The 21,350-nt window shown below is 51.9% G+C and overlaps 1 protein-coding gene across 1 annotated transcript in view; it reads right to left on the bottom strand.

Annotated features, from left to right (window-relative positions):
- WASF2 (WASP family member 2) overlaps positions 1-14,896 on the bottom strand; it is a 33,016-nt gene extending 18,120 nt beyond the window's left edge. The window contains exon 1 of the mRNA XM_054802082.1: positions 14,774-14,896. The gene's annotated coding sequence lies outside the window, so the exon portion shown is untranslated. The remainder of the gene's footprint in view (positions 1-14,773) is intronic.
- Between the last annotated feature and the right edge of the window lie 6,454 nt (positions 14,897-21,350).

Genomic DNA, 21,350 nt, shown 5'->3' with positions numbered 1-21,350 from the left:
TTTAAAGACCAGGGTGAACTAAGGAAAGACTCTGACCTTCGCTTCTAAATACCCCGTGTTTTATTGATTACAGCCCAAGCCCTACAATCTTTTGTCAGCTTTAGCGCTTTATGCCAGACAAACTTTTCCAGCTCCCCCCAGACTGCAGTCTGCACCAACAAGCAGCTCTCATAAACAAGGCAGCATTTGCAGGCTGCCTGCATTGAGCTTCTCCCCTGTGCTTCCCCAGGGCTCGGCCAGGGAGCACACACAGTGGGATCTGCAGAGCCAGAGTGGACAGCCCATCCGCCAAACCCAGCTGGAAACCTTCCAAGGTGCAGGACAGACAGAAGGAAAATAGCAAGAAGAAAAATAAGGCTGTAAGGGGGATGAGATGTGAGCATGCATGTATACAAAGAGACAAAAACAGCCCCAAAGAGGACAGGTCAGATAGACGCAGGTAGCGCTAATCTCTACAAGTATGGGGAGAACAGGGCAGAAAACAGAGTAGCGCCCCAAATACCCACCAATAAACAAAGGCTCAGAATATGTTGTCTATATACAGCCCCACCGAAAGTATGTTTTGAAACTAAAAGCAAGGAGTAGTGGTTAAAGTCACTTCTTTTTAGAAAAGTAACAATGGTACAGCACACGCACAGTACAAATTTGCACTGGTGCAAGACAGCAGCGGTAAGGGCTAAGAAAAACACTCCCTTTATAGCCTGGCTCATCCTGCCAGCCACCCCCATCCTCCCAGCACAGCCTGCCACACTCCACTGCAGAATCAAGAGTTTCGCCCTCGTGATCGCTACGACAGCCCTCCTCGCAGAGTACGGCAGCATCGCCTCTTCCCAAGGCGACAGGGACAGCTCTGCTGCCCTGCTGTTGCACCTAACACCAGTCAGGATCCAGCAAACAGCAGTCGAACTAAGAGATTAACCCCGTGCAGCATGAGCAAGGCAGGGAGGAGAGGATGGGCTATGGACAAGCACCCTTCTGCTCTCCCAGCAGCATTTGGGATAAGAGGCATCTTAAAGCAAAATTTCTTCTCCTCTGAGCGGAAGGACAAGGAGCTTCGAGGTTTCAGATGTTTTTTGTAGGGTGGAGGCAGGCAGATAGGAAAACTGGGATGTACAACCAGAGCTTGGTGCCAGCATTAGCAAGAGAGCAATCGATGCCCCCACAAGAAGGCACTTCACCATTAGACTTCATTTTTCCCCATGAGTCTTAGGAGGGTAGGTATAGAGATAACAGCTAATGGGCTCCTGTAAAACCTTCATGCCTCCTGATTAGGTGGGACAAAGATGAATAGTCTGGATTGGAAACTAAGTGGTGTATTTTGAAAGCAGCAGTCAGGTGGGGCAGAAAATAAAGTGTGGAGAAGGGACAAGATATGAGAGCAGAGGGAGGAGGCGGCGGCAGCAGCAAAACACTGGAGACAGCACGAGGCATACAGCTGGGGGTTGGGAAGAGACACAGTAAATGAAACAAGGAAGGGACAGACCCAAAAAAAGCTTTCCAGGAGGCCCTTGCTTTTATTCTTTAAGAGAGTCATTAAGAAGCCGATTGACAGTATGCTACCGAGCAAGAGCCATCCACAACCGCTTTACTTTCAGTGGTCAGGACATGACAGCACAGCAGTTTTCCACCCCAGCTAGCCAGACTGGTCATCAGGCATTAGTCACTGTCACGTAACTACTGCGGACCACATATTATAACTAAATCCTACCATTCGGAAGCAAGTTAAATGAATTGCGAGGCCAAAAATCCTTATCTTCCGGGCAAAGATAAGCGTTTCCACTTGCTTATTAATGTTGAAAATGAGATTTGTTTCAGTAGTAGAGTTTGGGGTGCATATACTGTTTTTAAGAAGCTGCAAGACTGGCACGCCATGGGCACAGAGGACTTATCCTGATCCCACTGTAATGGGAGAAGAGAGGGAGTATGTTAAAAGTAAAAGGAAGCTGCCTCTAAGAAACAGAAAACTCTCTGCAACAGATTTCTAATGAATATGGAAAAAAAAAAAGGCATCAAATTGAAACACAGCGCTAGCTATGTGAGGGGAAAAGTGATCTTTGCTGGTTGCAGAGCACCGCTGGTTGGGAGAGCCAGGCCGACGCTGAAGCCGCTGGTGTGCCAAATCCACAAACACTGCATCAATCGAGGTTCAAAATACTCATCCTCCCAACTGCCGTGCTTCACACCTTCTTACAAACAAGAAGTAAGGGCTTTTCTTACAGTAACAAATGATTTTTCTCTCCCACTTGAATCAGAACCTTCCTACCTGCTCACGGCAAGCATTTCCTCTGAAGTCTCCAAGTCACGACTTGAATCAAAGAAGGCTCCAAGCCTTGTTATGACGGCAGCGACTAAAAACCAAACCATCCGAAAAGCCCAGCTTCGCCTCGTAGCTCTTTTCCCCTTGCCTCCCCGCAGCTGTACGCTGCCCCACCTCCAGCTGGGCATTGCCAGAATTCCTCATAATTTCCCCTCTCCCAAAATGCTTACGCACGCGTTGCTGAGCCCTGGCCCGCTCCACAGCCCCATGCCAGCCCAGAAAAAGTTTGCTGAGCGCAACAAAAGCCCTGGAAACTGAGCTCACCACTCCTACATTCCTACCGATCTTCCAGCCACAACTGGCACCTCTTCGCCCGGATTCACCAGGCTTTTGCTCGGCATCACCCTTCCTATCCTGTGCTTGCACACATGGTGGTCTCGGATACCTTGTATTTCTCCAAGAGAGCAGGATCTGTGCGTAGTGCTTCTTCACGTGGCTGCCGATGTGACATCCCGCTCCCTCCACAAGAAGCTCTCACCTTGAATGCCTTCTCACCAGTTTTCAAGAGGATTCTGACTTTGGCAATTGTTTCTGTAAACACTCTTGGGGCACTGGGGAACAAGCGTGGTGCAACACAGGCCCAAAAAGGGGGAAAAAAGAAAAGGCAACTTGCAGTTTTTTGCCTTTCCGAATCCCGCACTTTGAGCAAAGCACAAGGTAAATTCAAGATGAGCGTGCTGCTGGAAGATTTCTTATCAGCAAGTCATCGACCGCTCTCCCCATGAGTTCTGCTGTAGCAGATCACTCAGGAATCCCAGTTCTGGATTAGAATCAAGTACAATTGGTTTGTTTCAAACAAGAACTGCCAGTCTATAAACCCCTCACACAAAGCTGAGTCTTATTGACTATTTCTAATAAATAGGGCTGGCACAGTAAAATTGGACAATTGTTGCGAACAATAAAGGAGACAGACTTTGACTACAAGTATTGAGAAGCAATACAGGGACATTTTAGGATTGAGTATTTGCTTTCCAATGTGAGTTCTGTCAACTGAAAACAGCAACCCAGAGCAAGTACCCCTTAACAAGCAGTTTGGAGCAGAGCAGAAAACAGCACTGCACAGCAAGAGAGGAACTATTTTTTTTTTTTTTTTTTTTTTGGTACAGCAGGCAGATAGCACAGTCAACACAGTGGTGCAGAGGAGAAGGCAGGCAGGACTACAAGGTGAGACGTGTGTATGCAATGCACACAAAGAGCTGTAAATAACAGGCGAGTTGGAGGGAGAGACCTGGCAAGGTTCTTCTCACTGGTATTTGACCAGCTAGCATAGCATTACTGGGAGTCACCTGGGTAATTCCCCACTCAATGTGACACACAACCTCTTAGATCAGGGACCATCTGCAAATAAATCTGGACCCCAGCAGTGATATCATCTGTCATAGTGTCTGGTGTAGCACAAAGCACCTAAGGAGGACAGAGCGCATTTCTGGGGAAGGAGAGGGAAATTAGGCTTGATTTTCAAGTACATCAGGGTGACCAATCACCCTGCCCTCAGCAGGGCTTATAAAATCCTCTGCCTGGACACAAACAAGCAGCATAGCCAAGGAGACCAAGCCTTCAGCTAAGCGCCTTGGAGAGCAGCCTTTAGGAGTACCCATCGGGGGATTAGACACACCAGCAGGTTTGGGAATGAGGGAGGAAGGAGATAATCAGATCTGAAATTCCCATCAGTATGAAATGAGACTTAACTCAGTAGCTTGCCAACGCAGACTGACTGTTCTTTCTAATGTCTGTGACAACTCTGCTTCAAATTTCAAGCTTCTCTCAGCAGTAACTACTCCCCCATGTAGCTGTAATGGCCAGAAAGAGACTGGCTTTTATGTAACCCCAAAAGACTAGCAGAAAGGGAAGCAGCAGCCACACACACACACGGAGAACTGAGAAAAAAAAAATTCAGCAGAAGGCTCTGCTGAGTGCTCAGGGCTATATCCAAGCTCACAATGCAGCCACAGAGAAGTGGGATGCAGCAATCAGAAATGCTACAGTTCCACACTCAGAGAGAGACCTAGCAATCAGTGCTGCATCCGAGCAATAGGGAGTGAAATTATAGAGCAAACTGCCATGTGATGCCACAAACTACTCCATCCCGCCAGCTGTAACAAGTATTCATTCCCAAAACCGCGTCACAGGCTCATCTGTCATTAACAGCCCAGCCTGCCAGCAGCTGAGCAGGAGTCAGCAGTGAAGGGCAGCTGCAGGGCTGCTTTCCCTTCACAGGGGTCTAGTCTCCCCAAAAACCATGGGGGAAGATGCATGGGTAAAACCCCCTGGGTGCCGGGGAAAACACACCATCTCTTACCAGCCGCTAAGACAGAAAGCGCAGGTCGTGTTTTCACCCACCATCGCACAAAAGCTTTCTTGAAGCAGGATCTACCGAAAACACAGGGCCTTCAGGAGAACACAGTTAGCCGATCACAAAAAAACCCCCACGTACGTAACCCCTCTGTATATTAATAATCCACTTCAATCACCAACTTGAGAACTTGGCAGATGCGATCTGCCGGCATTATGAAAGAGGTGTTTCGGCAATAGCGTGGGGCAAGAGCAGCACTGCACATTTCCACAGCGATGTTCTGACACCAGGAAACGTCGGCCCTGATCTCGCAGAATAACGAAGCATTGTACAGCGCACTGTGGAGTCCTTGAGACAACAAACATCCAGCCCGCTCAGTTCCCAGAGTAAAAATACTCTTCTTTTTTCTCCTGTTTCCCGCGGCCCCCCCCCCCCCCCCCCCCCCCCCCCCAGTCTGCTGGCTCTGAAAAATGCAAAAGAGGCTCAGAAAGCCATTTTCTGTGTTTTTTTGTCTGGCTCATGCATTATCGTCATCATTTACTGCCCTCAAGGGGATTGCACAGGTGTGACTGAAAATTTGGCTCTTCCTTTTAAACTTTTGTTATCAGCTTTACTGAAGATGATCTTGCTGGAATAAATGCCAGCCTGCTCTCCTGGAGAGGGACTCACTCGAAGCCGCTGGCAGAAATCAAGCTGGGGGTGGAAAGATGGGGGTGTCACTAACGGGGAACATACAGATCCTCCTAGCTTCTGTTGGAGTGCAAATACAGCCAGCAGTTTGACCTAGACTTTTTTTTTTTTAAATTCCTAAAACCCACACCATTGCCCTAATTAATGTTTCCATTCATTTAGCTGAAAAACAAGTTAAACAAAGAGGGTCACCTGGTGTTCCTATCAATGCCTGACTAGGATACAGGCAGAACAAATGCATTTAAATAAAACTCTGGAAGAGATATGACAAGAGAAAGGCAGTTTAGCTCAATTAAAGAGAGCTGTCACAGGGATTTGATTCTCAGAATACAGAACTATTGATTAAACAGGAATTAAAGCTCCAAAACAGAAAGGTTTCAAGGTCTTTGTCGTGAGGATATACATCAGGAGAGAGGCAGGGCTCCTTCAGCACTAGAAAAGCTCTGGCTTTGTTGCTTCCTAGGAAACAGGAGCAGCAAAAGGAGCAGAATGCTTTCTGTTAAACCTATGAATAATTTTGGCAAGGATACAAGGTCAGTGACAATACAGCGTAGTAATACAAGCTTCAATCAACAGGTAGCTTTGGCCTCCTCAGGTATAGAAAACCCACTATAGGGTCTATAAATATTTTAGGAGAGTGTGGGGAGAGGCCTGGTCAGTGGGCAGGTTTCAGTCCATCGGCAGGAGGTCTCCTATGACATCTGCTCTGAGCCCAAAACACTGCCCAAAGTCAACGAGACTATTCAACAAGTTGGTCTCAGCCTCTCCCAAGAGATGAGTCCCCTGAGCAGTAAAAATGACCAGGGTTAGCAGTCACAGCAACCCAAGAGAGAGATGTCTACTAAACCAGGATTGCTACGCTGCCCCAAAAGCCAGTCCTTAAAGGTCAAGGTTGAGGAGCTTTCTTTGGCAGAATCATCCATTTGTTTCTGTCCCAACCCAGGCAAAATGAGCTCTGGATAAAATCAGACTACTTCATTTTCCAAGCCACAAAGTCTTTAACAGCACTGAATTAACTTCAAAAGTTCTTGACTAGAAGAGATGCAATTTAGGTAACACAAGCAGCATCATTCCCAGCAGCTTCATCTGGAGGTACCCGAGCTGGGTACCCAAGCCTCACGCTGTTGCTGCAGGGCTGCCTGCGCAGAACCGCAGGCCAACTTCTGCAAATGGTGCGCGGCTGCTAAAGCAAACGCCGCTGAATCGCTCATTCCCAGGCTGAATTACCGCTAATGAGGATAGCATGTTTTCTTCCTTTCCTTCGCACCAGCCTCCTCCAGCAAGAGGAAAGGCTTGTGCCTGTTAGCACTAACAAAGCGCTCGGTGCAAAGCGCAACTCTCACAATACATCAGCACATTTTCATTCTAGGGCAGCACTCGGTAATTAATACGGAAAGAGAGGGTGTGGTGTTTTTTTTTTTTTTACTAAATGACTTATTCCTGAAGTCTGAACATATTTTAACCTTTCTTTCCAGCAGATAAACTCTGTCTCATTTGCAGCTAAGCTCAGCCTCCCCTCCTTTAACACACACTAAACTATTTTGATTAATGAAAGAGTAGGAACAAACCAGTTCCAAGTGTTTTCTATACAGCTCAACTGCTCTTTCAGTTTCAACTCACGCCTAGATAATTATATCACAGCTCTGAGTGCCCCCACCCTTCTGCTGCACTTGGGGAATACTGGAAAGATAAGTCTTTTCTTAATTATTAAATGTAAATAGCTCATTAAATATAATCCAATTACTTTAATTGTAAGAAAAAGGAAGTAATTACAATATGTACATGTATTCTTGCCTGAACAGTTTTAGTATCTTAAATGAATCTTTGCAGCATTAATATTTTAAGTTAACCTTTGACATGGCGGGGGGGGAAAGACACTGACTCCCTGATACTTTCCAGAAGTGTTATATCTGCTGGGATTTGTGTCACAAAAAACCAAGAGAACAGCCTTGAGCATCTAAATTAAAATGGTTTATGAACAGCATCTTAATAAAGTCAAAATAACACATGGGTCTATCACAGAGGAGAAAAAAAACCAAAGTTACACATGATGCCACATTAAGACCCTGAATATGCTTTTTGGATCTCAGGAGTGAAGCGAGACGGGTACTACTTCGAACTCAGGAGAACTGGCAGGCCCCCACTCCACCAGCACCAAAAGCCACCATGTATCTGGGGTTTTTCAAGCGGTTCTCCTTCCTTACACCTATGGTTTGTCCTGCCTAACGGTGGGAAGAGGAACCAGGGCTGGGGGAGAAGGGGCCTGCCCCATGTCTGGGATAACCCAGATCTTCCATAGAGGTACCCAGCAAGGCGACCCCCCCAGAAACACTGAATCTGGTTTTTGTACATGCACAAGCCATCTGTGCAACGTACGGGCACGGCGCATGATCCTTGGCTGCCATTTGGGATTTGCAGGCAGAGCTGCAGGAAGCTGCGAGTAGCAGTCTTCTGGTTTTGCTCAACAGCATGACAATCCTTGGACTCACTTTCTCCATCCATGCAGCCAGCAGGACCGAACAACCTTCCAGGCAGACTTCAGCAAGGCCCACTGTTTCAATCAGCCCCCCTGGTCTGACAGAGCAGGGTCAAATTTCAGCTTGGACGTGGTGACAGATGCCTGTGCAATCTCCTCGGGACAGTCAGAAAAATATTCTTTTTAAGCTGTAGTTGTTTCCATTTTGCATGTTCTGAGCCCAGCAGTGATCTCACCTTACGTAATCTACAGTGCAAACTCCAGGCTCCGGACCATCCAAAACTATTTCAGAGTGTTTGACACCAGCACTTTACTGAACTGATCTTTTGGGGAGAAGAGAGATTAGACCGTATTAGGGATGCTCAAGATGCAAGTCTTTCTATCAAAGCTCACCACAAGGTCTATAATAAGCTGCTTTATGGAAACCTCTCATGTGAAGCCAGACCCTAGATGTAACCTCCTTGATGCAATATTGAATTCTCAATAGCAACCAAAAGGCTATTTTGTATAAGTTAATTACACGCGTTTTTAATTTAGCCTCCAAAAGGGAAGCGGCCAGTTATTTCATGCTGCCCTAGACAGAAGGTAAAGGTTTTACACAAGCTGTGTTTATAGCTACATGCCTTCCTCCAGCAAAGGATCGGCTCAGCAGCTGTCGGTATTGAAAGAACAGGATCTGGGTGTGTGCACGGTTCTCTCTCGCTTTTTTTTTTTTTTTTTTTTTTTGCAGCTGCAAGGCCAAAACCATAAGAGTGCGTGCTTTTTCTTACGGTGCACAAAAGCAGGGTGCCTGAAAGGGAACTCGCTTCCGCTCTGGCAAGCACTCAACGAACTATTTGCTGGGCTAAGGGGTGGTCGGGGAACTTTCACCCATCCATTCAGCCAGGGCCACTATTCCCCCTCCCTCCCAATTAAATCCCATTTTTTGCACTCCATGCATGAACCACAGCTACACCAATACATCAGATATTGTGGCTGATAGCCTTCTCTGAATGCCACTTAAAGCCCTCCAGTGCGGAGCTGCCTGAAAGCAAAGCATCATTCATTCTTTGAGCAACAGAAAAGACTTTTGCTATACAGAGAGTTGAAGTAAGACTCTAAGAAGTAGGAAAAGGGCATCCAGTGAAAGAGGAAATGAGAAATTAAAACCACATTCAATCTTATTAGCAGTAACACAATAGGTCAACAGAGTACTTCGCAAAACTCCACAGCATGTGAACAATTTATGCAGAGCTCGCTTCTATGTGATCAGTGACACCAGCCCTTTTGGCTATTATGGAAAAAAGCAAAGATTGTCAGTGGCTATTTTAAATAGCCCAGCTGGGAAGGGAGATGGCTGGAGATATTACTTCCATGCCTTGCAGGAAAGCACACTTACGAGATGGGAATGGGAGGAATATCCCCCCTCCTCCTTTTCCACCCGAAACATTTTTTCTCTCTAGGGATTTCCAGCATCTTATAGGCGAAGCCTCTTTGAAGTATCGCAAAGTGGCATTGCTCATCATTTCAGTAATGATAGTAAATAAGCTCCAGTATTTTGTTGATCCTTTTCCTTTTGCTTTACAAACAAAAGGTCAGAGTCATTAGCCCAGTTTTATGAGCGGGGAGAAATGGAGGCTCAGAAGAGGCAGGTTGCTCTGTAACATCATCGGAAACGTCAGCGAACAAACAAGACAAGAAACCCTAAGCCACATGACTTCAGAATAGCCATGCTAGGTCATCCAGCCTCCAGAGAAACCAGCATCCTCTGTCCATCGGTGATCAGATATCAGATGTATAAAGAAAAGAGCACAAGAACAAGGCAAGCAGCAAGCAACTGTTCTCCCTGCTGTCCTTTTCCACATTGCAGCTTCCCACCACACCTTAAGGCCACGTAGAAACAAACACCATCATTTAATTGTCCTTTATGGATTTCACGTCCATAAACTAGTCTCATCAGTTTCTGAGCTCATCTAAACAGTCGGCATCCATGAAGTCCTGGGGCAGCAAGTCCCACATTTATCATACACTAGGTGAGAAGACACTTCCTTTTATGCCCTTCACTTTACAATTAGGAGATTCTAATCTCAAATCCACATGTGTCTTTGTTCATAAAGGAGTTGTTCAAATAATGCATCACCGTTCATATTAAACAAGCACCTTCTGAGAAGACGGTTATCTGGCTGCATCAGACAACACAAGAGAAGCTCTCAATTCTTATTGAGCCCTTTCAGCAGAAACCAAAACAATAAACTCCTGGGTTAGGTTTGATTTATGGCAGCTCTAAGAAGAAATGATTTTTAGTGGACAGCTCTTTGCGTGCTGTCTGTCCCATTCTCAACTGTGCACCAGTTCCGGCAGTAACACAGGAGAATCAAAACCTCCAAGACAACAGGTCACTAGTGATCTTGGAGCGGCTCCTCTAAAGCAGTGGCACAGCGACAGATTCCCATGCAGAAATTTAAGCCCTCAAGAACAAATGCTAACTGCTGCCACTTCACAGGCATCTCCCTTCTTCCTCTCTTGGCATCACAGCATCCTTTAAATCACCACTTCTCCCCAAAACAGGTCTGGGATACTGTTCTATAAGAGGAGACTACACAGAAGGTGTCGAAGGAACAGAGCAGATCACCACTGACCCCATTTGTGGGAGACCAATTGAGATTCCTGGTCCTTTAAATTTTCCCCATCAAAGCCCCTGGCAGATGCCTACTTGAGATATGTCTGTGCTCCACCACTTCTCCAGTAGCAACATAATACCATAAAGCTTCGCTGCGATTTCAAGAATTAGGGTAGGATCTTGAGGAACTATTTCCCGGGCCCATTACTGCAGCGAAGGCAAGCTCGGGATGGAGAATGTGATTAACACTTCGCGTTGCCGCTGCACTGCTTGCTCAACAAAATAATGTGGAAGTTAACGTTTCGGTTCTTCTGGGAGGGGACCTCCCCCCTACTGCCTCCCAGGCAGGGGAAAAAAAAAAAAAATCCTGCAGACTTACAGATGGAAAAACAAATCTTATATAAATCAGAATCAGGCCTGAATCTGATAACCTTCTGTAGAAACTCCTGTTAGCAAGCACGCCCTTTGCAGCGAAGCCCAATCAGCAGCACCAGTAGCCTCCTCTCTTTGAAAAAGAAATCACACAGTCTTTTTACTACACAGAGTTGCAAAAATGCAAAGGAAATAAATGTCACTGGGGTGGTTCTGTTCTGAGCAGTCATTTGCTTATTACCCAGAAGCCATTTCCACATGCCTTTTTTTAAATCCAGTGTTTATAAATACCTAAAATATTTAAATAAACGTTAATCTGTGGTAACTAGGGGCTGGATCTCACAAATATTTATCCTTGCACAGTGAGAATAAATATTCAAATACACAATTTCTTACTACAGATCCCATTAGGAGCAAGAGTGCTGCTGAAAACAGTAAAACACCATAAGACAGGCTGGGAAAATAGTTGCATTTTGCTCTCCTAGATTTCCGCACAGTGAAAGTGTCACTTTTGGTTTGCCTCCTGTGCATTTTGCACTTTAGAAACTATATAAAGGAGCAAGCCCAGCGCTGCACCATCAGACACTGGCCTGTTGTGGCTGTTTTAACCCTCAGAAGAAGCTTTTGGCGGTGCATGTTTTTGCCGGGTGCTGGCGTCCCATTCTGTATGGGAACAGCAGGAACTTTATACACAACACATGCCAACACAATTGCTATTCAATCCTTTTCCCGGTTTGCGACTGACTCGTGCAGCACACGCAGCAATGTATTTTGCTCAGCTGAATAACCAAGGGCTAAGTATTCTCATCAAACCTAGCAGAGACAAAACAGAAACCTTACATTTAAAAGTTATTCAACATTTCAGTCCAGAAAGCCCACAGAGGGAAACTGTCTTGAAGGATTAAAGCCGAGTCTTACACTTGTTGAAATCTTCTTTATTACAGTCTGTCACAGAAAACTAACCTGATTTTGTGGAAACAATAATCCTAATAACCTTCTTTGTTCTTCTATCACCATAAAAAATAATAAAATAAAAAAACCAGGAGATGGAACTATACGCATATGAGGCAATCACTGAAGTTTTAACCCCTCCACCCACACTACACGATTATCTAAGCTTTGTGAATGAAATCAACTTTTCCTAGACCAGCCCTGAAGAATGAGATATATTCAAAGCATGCTGAGAAACTGGGTTGGTAGTTATCATAAAGGTTGTATTCTTTTTAATGAATCACAGCTCACAAATACCTTCTGAGCTGTAACTTAAAAATACATCATTTCTGTTCAGTGTGTCACACTATTCATAAGGAAACCAGGTTTATACTCTGCTTAAAAGAACTTTACTATAAACTCATTACTTCAAACCACAGCAGTGATATCTCTACAGACACAAGGGTTGCAGCTCCAGCTTCTACCCTTCTTCAGTAACACCCTCACTTCATGACACCACATTTCAAATAAGTCTTGTACAAAATAGAGAGAAATACATGGTATTTCTTTTTTCCTTCCCCCCCCCCCCCCCCCGTAGTATTACCCTGCATCTGCTTTTGTAAAACCAGAGCTTAAAAGATTTGTTAGGAATGTAGACCGGACAGAAGCTAAAGAGAGAAACATGGGGTGAGCCCGCAGCCTGAGATCAGGCAGTGGCTGCACTGTTGATTTTTTTTTTAATCCTCTTACGACCCATACTTATTAAGTACAGCAAGGCTTCACCCTGCTTCAACTGGGCAACGCAGAGAGCTGGTAAACCTGCTCCTCACCCTAAACAGAATGACGCTTTTAACCAAGCAGAAATCGATGCTTTGGAAGGTAAAAGTCCTGGGTTTGATCCCCACCATCACCAACCCACCCAGGGACAATACTGACAACTGTAGCTTGGCCAAAGATCAGTGTTAGGTGAGCCTCTAAAGCTTGGGTTAAGCTCTCTCATTCAAACTTTATGTTTTCAAGTGCAATCCTTAAACAAAAAAAAAAAAAAAAAAGCACAGAACTGGAATGCCTGGCCTGCTCCACCCCACTTCCTGGATAAAGCTTGTCCTTGGCTGTGAATGCAAGTAGATTTTCAAAGTCATTCTATCAACATGCTGTCTGTGTTTTCAGTGGGTTGATGTTAGCTTTGGTTTGTTTTTAACTAAGTTTTGGATTAAACTCTGTATCTGTTTCTGTGACAAAAACCCACTCAAGGTCAAAAAGGGGCAAATCAGAATGAAAAGTGTCGCAACGCAGCATTTTAAATTCCTACAGCATTTAGTAGCAACTGATTCTGCAGATGTTTAAAATGAGTGGAAAACCTAACTATTCCCCTTCCTCATGTGACCAAGCATACAGACTTTAGTACTTCCCCTAAAGTAACATTTTGCATCAGCTTTGTCACAGGGAAGCACACGCACACATGCCCTGCTGGCTTCTCACATCTCTTACTTTCAACTTTTCCATCTCACAAGTCTGTGGGAAGGACACACAAGTGTGAGGGTTACAGAGGGCTCATCAATTATGACCCAGTCTGCAGCCAGTGTAGGTAATAGAAGGTTTTTTTGTTATTAATATGATTTCATGTCCACCAAAATCTGCAGTGCTGAAAGACTCAAGACTTTTAGTCTTATCAAACAGGCCTACTCCTGGCATTAACATATCGTGCAGTCCCACCAGTGGCCTGATCTATGTAGAGGTGCCGAATTCTGCTGTTGGTACTAATGAAAGTAAACCAGTAATGCCAAATGTGACACTTTTAGCAGGAAAAAAGAAAATAAATCCTACCATGGAAGGTCCTTGAGGTCAAACAATAACTAACAGGGAGGAGCTGCAATCTCTCACCTTTCTCCAAAGGACATATGCTATTTGTATCCCAAAGGAGTAACCCCAACACAAACCTAAGTGCTGGTGAGGTACAACCCCAAGGACATTCCCTAACAACTTATTTCTTCTCTGGAAGAAATATGGTCCGAGGTCACCAGCAGGTCAGCGCATTTGACCAAACTGCTCAACCATATCCCATTACACCCTCCAAAGGTTCTTTTCAGAGAGCACCTAGGTATTTAATATTGGGGGAAGCAATGCTACAGCACCCACACGGTTTTAACCCAAGTAGTTTTGTATTTTGTGTGCCCTTATGGCTAGTTAATAGCCCAGGGGCTTACACACATCCTTAAACTGTAGCCAGACATACCGAAGGGTACACTCACTTGTGGGGCAGGAAGACAGCCGGGAGGGAGAAGTGGCTTTCACAGCAACACTCCACAAGCACAATCATAAAATCATTTAGGTTGGAAAATACCTTTAAGATCATCAAGTCCAACGGTTAACCTAGCACTGCCAAGTCCACTAGATCACCAGAACTTGCACCAACAAGGGCAGCCAGCTCACACCTAGACTTTGTAGACAGGCACACACACATTTGCACAAGCACTGATGTCAAACCCAGACAGCAAAGGCTGCAACCAGCCTGGAAAGGGAGGCACCCCCCTCCCCCAGCACAGCACCACTACTTCTCCCTTAGAGAGGACCCTGCAGCACCCCTCCTCTCCCCACCTCCCCCAAGCCATTCCCCGCTAGGTCAGACCTCTGTAATGGCCCCAGGACAGCAAACACCGGCAAGGCCTCGGGAGAGCCCAGCAGACCGGCATTTCCTTAAGCAAACACAGGATCCTGTCCCCTCTCCGGGCAGGCCAGCCCTCCCTCTACACCCCAGCCCCTCCGGCCGGCCCAGCCACGGCCCAGGGCACACACCCTGCACCGAGCCACGGCCCCTGGGAGGCGCCGGGCAAGTGTCAGACCAGGGATGAAGCTATTTCCTCCTCTTCGTCCCCGGGCCGGGCCAGGCCCGCCCCAAACCCCCCCAGCCCGGGGGCACCAGGGCCCACACAAGCCGGGGAGTCAGTATGTGGCAGGAAACAGTGCTCGGCCCAGCCTAGGAGCTCACTATTTGGCAAGGGCCTAGCGGCCCACCCCAGCGCCTCCGCCTCTCTCCCCCAGGAAGAGGCGGCCTGGGAGGCCCGGGGAGTCTCCGCTCGCCCCTCTCGTACTCACCAATCCCCGCAGCTATCACCTCCGGCCCCCTCGGCTCGTTACCACCAGGGCGGGCCAGCCCGGCCGTCCGCCATTCCACAGCTCCCCCTCCCTGGCCTGACTGAGCCTCGTCCCGCCTCCCCCCGGTCGCCGGTCCGCTGCGCCATTGGCTGGTCGGTCAGTAATACCGCCACTCTACTGGCTGCACCTAGATGTCTATCAAAGCCACCCTACGCCACTTACGTACGAAACTGGAGCAACAGAAAAACCCCACCCAAGCCGGCCCCGCAAAGAGAGTAAACAGGGAGGAACGTACCATCGTGGAGATTAGATGGGGGGGATCGCCGCACAGCTTTGAGACAGATTCCCAGGGAAGAGGGAAGAACCGCGACACCACACACAGCCACAACATTTTCAAAATACGGATCTGGGTTCCTGAGTGCCTGAGCTCGATATTCTTTGAGGTGGGTTGGGAGAAAAGGGGTCTCTCTCTCTTCCGCCCCCCCCCCCGAGAACTCCCCTTTGGTGTTACCTTTCGCCTCTATGGTCTCACGCCCTGCGAGGAAAGTTCCACCTGGGGGAGCGGGGGTGTCACTCCAGGGCGGGGGGGGACGCAGGGCTGGGGGGGGGGGGGCACAGAGCTGGGGGTCAGGGCTGGGAGCTATGAGGGGTGCTGTGGGGCAGGGCTGGGGGGGCAGGAGTGGGGGGTGGGGGTTAGGGGACAGGGGACAGGGCAGGGGCGGACAGGGCTGGGGGGTAAATGGGGTGGAGGGATGGGGGGGCTTTGGGGAGGGGGTTGGCAGTGGGGCAGGGGGCTGCAGGTGACAGGGACAGTGCTGGACGGGCGAGCGGGACCAGAGCCTGGCAGCTGCCTGTCCTCCTGCTGCAAACCCAGGGGCTGCCCATCAGCCCCCAAACAGCGCAGGGGGTCCCCAGCCCCCCCATCCGCCCCCAGCCCCCAAACAGCGCGGGGGGTCCCCAGCCCCCCCATCCGCCCCCAGCCCCCAAACAGGGCAGGGGGTCCCCAGCACAGCAGTACCCGGATCTGGGGGCACGGGGACGGCCAGCTGCCCTCCTCGCTGGCCGTGCAGGGGCGATGGCCGCTGGAAGCCGCCGCATGACGCTGATTGTGGCTCCGGCCTGGGTTTCTCCCCACGGCCTGACGAGGCCGGGAGTGGAGTCACGGCATAAACGAGCCTGGTTTAACGAGCGGGGCTGGCAGCGTGTCTGGGGGGGGGGCACAGGACGGGTCCTGCCGAGTGGACACCGCCGCACGTCCCGGTCCCACAAGGACATCGTCCCGTGGTTGTGGCAGCTGGGGGTCACGCTGGGACGGGCAGCACGGCTGAACACGTGGGGGCTCGGAAAAGCCCCGCTGCCTGCCCAGCCCCGAGCCCGGGTGACCTTGGCAGCATCCTGCGGCTCAGCCCGGTCCTCGGCAGAGCCGGGGCGATGTTAATGTCTTCCTCAGAACCTGCGGGAGCAAAGACTTGATCAAAAATTACCAGCACGCGGCACGCCGCATTTCTGCCTGTGCACCTGGATATTAAATCTTTCCTCCCCTGCCTGATTACCGACATTAAGCGCCGGGTTCGTTTATGCCTACAGAAGGGGGAAGAGGGAGCGGGCGCGAGCAGGACGAAGGGCACTGGGCGCAGCCATCTATCTCTTTGGCGCGCTCAGAGCCTCGTTCTTTAAACGAAACCGCAGGGAGTAAATCACCGGCGCTCCCGACGGGAAGCAAACAAATCCATGTCAGCGCTGCCGGGAGCCGTGGCGGCAGCCAGGGAGGGCACCCCGGCCATGGGCATTGCCGATGGGCAGAGCCAGGATCGCTCCGGCGTGTGCCGTGCCTATTTTTCCTGTGACTCCTGCCAGCCCTGCCCCATGGCACGGCCTTTGCCAGCTCCCGGGGTCTCTCTGCTACCACCGCCATCTCCTCTGGCTCCTCCTGGGCGAGGCAGCCACGGGCACGTGTTGCAAACAGCCATTTCTTGCTGGTTTGCATCGCTCCCCCCACGCACAGCCGCTTTGGGTGCGATGCTCAGCACCTCTCAGTGCCCCCAGCACCCACTGGCCCCCCATACTGGCCCAGCACCCCCCTGTCCGTCCCCCCCCCGCGGGTGCGAGGCAGGGGCCAAGGTGCTGCTGGAGGCCGCTCAGCTCCAGGTTTTCCAGGCTGCCAGCGAGCCGTTCCCTTGAAGAAGATCTGCTTCTATCTCAAGGTGTCACAGCCTCAAGGGAACCACCTAATCTGTATCTGCACTGCAACCTTTATCTCTCCCCGGCTGTGTGAGAGGCTCTGTTTATAGCTGCCGAATAATACCTGCTAAATTGCAGGATCCAGCTTCCCCCCCCCTCCCCGCGGTACCCCCTGACACTTGTTTTCTCTGCAAGAGGGATGCTCTCGCCTGCCAGGTGCCTCCCTGTGTTTTGCTGGAGGTAAACGATGCTCTGGGGCACAGGGAAGGGCAGCTGGGCTGCTCCTGCCTCCCGGCTGGGCTCCAAGCCCCTGATAACGCCAGACGAACCCTCCCTGGCACCAATCGCTGCCCCCTCCGGCTTCATCCCAACCCGGCTTCCCTCAGCCTGGGCTTTGCTTCCATCAGAAATGAGGTGGGATCCAGCGTGTCCAGCCTCACCCTTTCTCTGCATGATCTGGGGATGGGGAGAGGGGACATCCTCCACAGGAGAGAGGAGATGGCAGGTTGTTGAACCCCTGTGTGTGTCCCCCCAGCCTTGCACAAGGCCGTGGCCATGTCCTCACCCGGGGACAGCAGCCAAGCAGCTCTCTGGAGTCACCCACCCTCCGCCGGGGAGTCTTGGGTGCCCCTTCCCTGTCCTGGCCCTGCTGTCCTGCTCCCTGGCATCTCACAAAATGGTCGAGGAGCTCTCACAGCGTGCGGCAGCGTGGTACGAGGGCAGAGCGGCTCCGGCTGCGTCCCTCCTCTCTGTGGGAAAAATGCTGGGGCTGTCGGCACCAGAGCTGCAAGGATGCTCTGGAAACGTGCGCCCAACGGTGTGCTCCAGGTTTCTCCCGCATCCCTGATTCCCATGGACCACGACACGCTGGCATCAGTCTGGGCCACAGCCACGAGCTGGGTTGCCTGGGCGCATGGGTGCGTGGGATGCACAGGGCGCACGGGGCACCTGGATGTGTCCCAGGGAGGTGTAGGGCACGTGGGATGCCCAGAGTACGTGGGGTACCCAGCGTGCATGGGATGCGTGGTGCACGCGGGATGCAACGGGGCACGTGGGATGCACAGGGTGCACAGGGTGCCTGAGATGCAGAGGACACGTGGTGAGCCCACAGTGTGTGGGGTGCGTGGGGCATGTGGGGTGCACAGGGTACCCGGGATGCATGGGATGCATGGGGTACTCGGGGCGCATGGGGCACGTGGGGTGCAATGGGGCACGCGGGATGGATGGGGTGCACAGGGTGCCTGGGATGCGCAGGACGCATGGGGTGCCCAGGTCGCACGGGATGCACAGGATACCCGGGACGCAGCGGGGCACGCAGAATGGATAGGGTGCACATGGGGTGCCCGGGGCGCCCGCTGCCCGCCGGGTCCCCGAGCCAGCGTGGCGGCGGGCAGTTGCTGCGTCGCTGACATTTACTAATCAGCTCTAACCTCAGCTGCACACCCGCTCCGTCTCGCTTGCTGTCTTGTCTCCATGGAGACTCCGCAACCTTTGCTCACTCGTTAATGGTATCTCAGCAAACGAAACTCCAACGCCACCCAGCCTTCCCCTCCCGGCCCCGGGAGAAATCCTCGCCTCTCACCTCCATCCCCGTCCCCTCCTGCCGATGGGGATAAAAGGGACGAGTCCTTGTTAACGAAGGACCCAGCCACGCTGGGCCGAGCCGGGGGCAAGTTCTGGCGGCAGCGCGGGGAGGGAGAGCCGCCATCCTCCTCGCCGCCAAAAAAACAAGGCCAGGGGATTTTATTGCTGCGGCAGCAAGGATGGGCTCTGGCCATGCGGGATGCCAGCCAGCAGCCCCTTCCCGGCTGATTTATTGAGCCACGAGGCTCGGCGCAAGCCATTGTGCCCGGGGTTGTGTGCACCCCCATCCCAAACCCGCCCCAGCACCCGACGAAGCCACCGGCACCCAAAAAATCACCCGAAGGCAGCGGCAGCTGCTGGGAGCATGCTCCATCCCTGGTGTCCTGCTCTCGCCGATTCTGTTTTCAAATTAACATGGGAAAGATGCCCATTACCTGCTTCCAGATAATGACTATGATTAGGCAGAGCTCTGCTGCCAGCCGAGATCTGAAGGATTTCTGTGCACTCCAGCAGCGCTTGCCGGTGCAAAAACAAGAGCAATAAAGTGTAAATAAAAGACTAGAGAAAAATAGCGCGGTCCATCAGCGGAAAGGGTGCGCGGAAGCAGCTCTAATGACGGGCTTTCTGTGGCGGCGGCGGTGGCTTCAACCTCACTACAGGCAAGGCAAAATTGGAGAGGGGCTGCCCCGTGCCTGCACCCCACGTTTGAACCTGGCTCGGCCTCCGCTTGCTGGAAACTGGGGGTTTTGAAAGAAAAATTCAAGATGTGCACTTGTGAGCTGCAGTGTAATGAGTGAGGCTGTCCTTGGGGGACTCCGGGCCCAGCAGACAGAGCCCGGGGTTTAAGGAAGGGGAAAAAAAAAAAAAAATAGCCTGATTTCCCTGAGATGGCTGCACCAGCTCCCAGAGCACCCGGTGTGGTCCCACACCTCCTCTGCCCCGTGACTACTCTGCCCTGGCATCCGTGGAGCCGGCGAGGAGCAGAACGTCTCGGGACATCTCCATCCCCAGCGCACCGGACCCACCGGGCAGGGGATGCTCACAGCCCCGCAGGGCTCGGGACGGGCAGGGAGCAGCGCAGGACCCGCGGTGCCCGTGGGTACCAGCCGGCTGCCCCGTGCAGCACAGCCCTGACGGGCACATGAGGGGGTAGGATGGGGCATGTGACCCCACTGCAAGAGGGGAACCCCAAAACTGTTCATGGGTACCTGACTCAAGCGGACCCTCCTCATCCTCCTGTTCCCCTGCCAGCCCTCACTGGGGGCAGGCGCGGGGCTGGCAGAGCCCACCCTGATTTGCAGGGTCTCCCCTGTATCCTCGCGTGCCAGCGTGCCCCAAAGCACCCCGGCTCAGCCCAGTCTCCATCCCCTGCACCCCCGGGGATGCCCCGTGACACGTCACTCCATGACACGTCGCCCCATGACACGTCGCCCCATGACATGTCACCCCACTGAGCCGCCCATCCTCCCCAGCAGCCCTGGCTGGGGTGGCCCCCCCCCGAGTCGGAGCCAGGCAGGGCTGAGCTGGCAGCAGCATCACTCACCGCCCGCCACGCAGCGGCTGCAGGAGGAGGGCGAAGGCGGCAGACAAGGGGGAGGAAGGGCGGCCGACATGTCCCAGCGCCGTGGCGGGGAGAGATTCACCCGGTGGGAGCCCCGGGGCTGCCCGGGCACCGGTCTTGGCTCCCCCCGGCAGCTCCATTTCTCACCCTGCAGCTCAGGGCTGGGAGCCGGTTACGTGGGGGGGTGCAAGAGGGGGGGACCACAGCCAAGCTTGTCCCTGTCCTCCGGGGATGCTGGGGTGTCACTGGGGGCACTCGCCCTTGTCCCGATGCCAGCCTGGTGCCGAGGGAGGCACAACCCCCCCTGCCTGTTCTGCCCAGCTGAGCTTCTGCTCCCCCCGAACCTGCCAAGATCCCCCCGCCGTGGCCAGGGGAGATGGAAAACCACAGCCACGGCCATGAGCTCGCCCTTGCCAGCAGCCCTTCGAGGCGGCTCTCGCCATGCCCGTGGCAGAACATGGGTACTGTGCTTGCCCTGTGCCAAACCATGGGGCCGGTCCCCCCCCAGGGCCAGGGTCCCACTGCACCCAGCTGAGGGTGCTGGTTCCCACGGTCCCGGGGGAGTCTGGAAGAGAAGCTGCCATTTCCTCTGCCAACCACTTCGGGCACTAACCGTCACCTCCAAAATCTGGTCCCACATGTGGCTGGCAGGCGAGGTGTCTCCCCAGGGACCCGGTGGCCCCACGTTACCCCGCTGGGCTCCCTCTGCCAGCGGGACGGGCGCAGGGCGGCCCCCCCGGACCCCCATCCCGGGCAGGGGTAGCCACAGCCCCAGAGCCCGCAGGAACCATCCCAGCCCGGCCGGGCAGAGGCAGGGAGCTAATCTCTGCTCCGATTAGGCAGAGTTCCCAGCAATGGAGGTTTCTTCTTTTTTCTCCCCCCTCAGTGATAACAAATAATAATATAATCCCCTTAATCCCTCCCCAAGGAGCCAGCGTGCACACCCGGCCGGGAAGCACCGTGCTTCTGCCGCCGCTGATAACTCGCACCGCCGGGGCCCTCGGAAAAACAAACGTTTCGGCTCATGCTTTGCCTCCCAAAACCCCGTGTGCTGCCCCTTGGCTCCCCCCTGCCAGCACCCCCAGACCCCCCAGCCAGCCCCACTGCCAGCCTGGGGGAACCAGCATCGCTCCCAGCTCCTTCCCGTGGCTGGGCAAGGCCGCCACGACCCGCAGAGCCCCCAGCCCAGCTGTCCCCTCCACAGCAGGGTCCCATCCAGGACCCCCCCCCCCAGGGACTTTGCTCCCCCAG

This window comes from Grus americana, chromosome 23 (assembly GCF_028858705.1).
Source record: "Grus americana isolate bGruAme1 chromosome 23, bGruAme1.mat, whole genome shotgun sequence".
Classification (NCBI taxonomy): Eukaryota; Metazoa; Chordata; class Aves; order Gruiformes; family Gruidae; genus Grus; species Grus americana.
This window is presented reverse-complemented; position numbering and strand designations above follow the sequence as displayed.